General features: G+C 35.4%; 1 long non-coding RNA gene across 1 annotated transcript in view; it reads right to left on the reverse strand.

Moving 5' to 3' along the window:
- Nucleotides 1–2,944, reverse strand: part of LOC106873916 (uncharacterized) — an 11,460-nt gene that overhangs the window by 4,233 nt on the left and 4,283 nt on the right. The window contains exon 2 of the long non-coding RNA XR_001409935.2: nt 1,477–1,530. This is a non-coding gene — a long non-coding RNA (uncharacterized LOC106873916). The remainder of the gene's footprint in view (nt 1–1,476; nt 1,531–2,944) is intronic.

The raw sequence follows: 2,944 nt of genomic DNA on the forward strand, positions 1-2,944 counted from the left end.
ATACATAAATGTATACAAACATATTTACAAAGACACACGTGTGTATGCGCGCGCGTGGGTGTTTGTAAGAGACAGAGTGTGAGTGAGTCAAGGGCTGTGTTGTCATATGCATACATCCAAAGATGTATGTATATTTATGCATGTACGTATACATGACAACAAACCTCTCTCTCTCACTCACACTCTGTCTCTTACAAACACACACATACATAAATGTATACAAACATATTTACAAAGACACACCTGTGTATGCGCGCGCGCGTGCGTGAGGGGTTCCACAATCGCCATTTATTTCAATTACTCTTGTGAGGATATTCACGTAAATCATTTTTATCATTTAATCCCCCATTTTAATTTTCGTAAAAGTTTCCAAGTACCAACGAGGCTTTTTGGCACATCTTCAATTTTCCCCATTCATGAGAGGCACCCAGCCATCATTCATCTGAGAGTCCATCTACAGAATGTCCTCAAATTTCTATACAGCATATTTTGCCTTTTTTTCTTTACGTATATAAGCAACAATTTCATTCCCGAGCAACGCCCGGTGCCTCTGCTAGTCTACTATATAGGTTACATATATAGAGCAGTACATCTTATACATAAATGGCAATTTCTTTCTGTTGATCTGTCTGTTACCATCTTGCTGCTTACACCAGCAAAGTAATCTTGAGAAAAAATTGCATACATGTTAAACTAACATCCAGTTCAATTATAGGCTAGTTGGATTTCAGTAAAAATCTATAATGGGCCCCTCTAGAAAGGGAGCTAGTTTTTGATAAAATGAAAAGGGTGCAAAAAGTGTTAGGGTGAGGGAAATGTGGTGGCATAGTGACAGTGGGTTGATAACGTCAATACAGCTGCCATTCACAGATATACATGTGACACTGCATACATACTTTCATAAATACATAGATACATGTATACATGCACACACACACATGCACATACACATAACTAACTTTTAAAATGCTGAGGAATGGAAAGAAAGGTGGGTGTGAGGAATAGGTAGCTTTAACAAGAGAGTAGTTAGGTGGCTTTTCTGCTGTCCATTGCAAAGAAACACTCACACACAGACACATACACACACACATACATATATACATACACACATGTCTACTATACACCATTTTAAACTCGTGATTACTTGCGTGTATGTTTGTAAATGTGCATGTGTGTGTATGTATGTGTGTGTATTTCAGTGTGTGTGAGTGTGTATGTATGTATGTATGTGGTGTGTGTGTATGTGGTGTGTGTGTGTGTGTGTGTTTGTGTCTGTGTGTGACATCTTATGACTGTCTGTCTCTCTACTTTTGTAGGGTCTTTCTTGTTGCTGTCACATATTTTGAAACTTTTAAATTACGTAAGAATTTTCAAATTTGGTACATTGAAATAATTTTCCACGTTAAATCTGATTTTGTTATTTCCAGAAAAATTGCAGAAAAATTATACTGAGGTTTAAAGTTTAATGGGTTTTACCTTATCAGAAAACAGGATCTATCTGGGAGCTGGCATTTTCTGCATGATAGCTGTCTATCAGAAAATGAAAGCAAAATCATTATGAGGAGAAATTTTTATTAAACAAAACATTACGACAGCCAAATTTGTAAGAACTTCTGAAATTTTTATAAGTTTTAATAAATAAAGTCATGTGAAATGATTGAACAGACATGTAAATAATTTTAAAAAGAAAAATATCCCCAGTGATGTCTTTTTGTGAAAAATTGCACAAATCTGTCCTGATCAAGAGGCCTATCTGTTGGGGAAGGCATGGTCTGACATGGAATAAACAAAAAATTATATAAGACATTCTATTGTAAAAAAAAACCCAGCAACAATGGGATATTCAGCTAAGTACATACGTACGTACAGACGGACGGACAGACAGACGGACGGACGGACGGACGGACGGACGGATGGGACTAGAGAGTGGGTACAGAATGAAAGAATGAGGGAAATAAGGCAGAGGTGTTAGAAGAGGCAATGATTTTTAAAAAATTCGTTATTTTGAAAATTACATCAGACAGAAGAGAAAAATTTAACAATAGAAATATTGAAATGCTCAACATCTGGAATCCATTCTGCACTGTTTTGCTTCGTTTAATCTCTTATATAAGCAGTGAGATTGACCATTGTCAGTAGGTCAAGACTTAACCAACTTCACAATTAACATAAATAAATGAGTGTAGGACAAAAGCCTCCAAGGACAAAAGCCTTCTAGGACAAAAGCCCCACGGTTATATTTTTCGGTTGTTTTTTTGTTTTTTCACCTTTTACTTGTTTCAGTCATTAGACCGTGGCCATGCGTGAGCACTGCTTTGAAGAATTTTTAGTTGAATGTATCAATGCCAGAAGTTTTTTTTTTACTTTTACTTGTTGCAGTTATTAGACTGCGGCCATGCTGGGGCACCACCATGAAGAATTTTTAGTCAAAAGTATTGACACCAGAATTGTTTTTATTTTTTATTTTTACTTGTTGCAGTTATTAGACTGCGGTCATGCTGGGGCACTGCCTTGAAGAATTTTTAGTTGTAGAAAAATCAGCATTTTAAAATTTAAATTTCAAGTCTTTTGTTTCCTTCTCTCAGCACTTGCAGATTAATGAGAATGAGCTGACCTTTTGAACTTTCTCCGGCCGTTGAAAGTCTAACAGAATTATGGTGCCGAAGGCTAATCATTCAGACGTACTTCTTATCATTTTTATGTTTCTACACATTTCTTGAAGTAAATGTTTTCCCTTTTGTTAGAATTCAGACAATATGTACATTGAGTAGTACATATTCATTTTCAATTGAATATATTTTTACTTAAAAATTGGAATTTTGGAAAAATAAAAGTAGTTTTTTTTTTTACAACCGCGATTTCCGTTTTTGTTTACATGAAGTTATTTAAAAAATCTTTTTTAAGATTTGGCTATTATTTCTAGCATGTGGAGAGACCTTCTAGG

The sequence above is a fragment of the Octopus bimaculoides genome, chromosome 11 (genome assembly GCF_001194135.2).
Source record: "Octopus bimaculoides isolate UCB-OBI-ISO-001 chromosome 11, ASM119413v2, whole genome shotgun sequence".
Taxonomy (NCBI): Eukaryota; Metazoa; Mollusca; class Cephalopoda; order Octopoda; family Octopodidae; genus Octopus; species Octopus bimaculoides.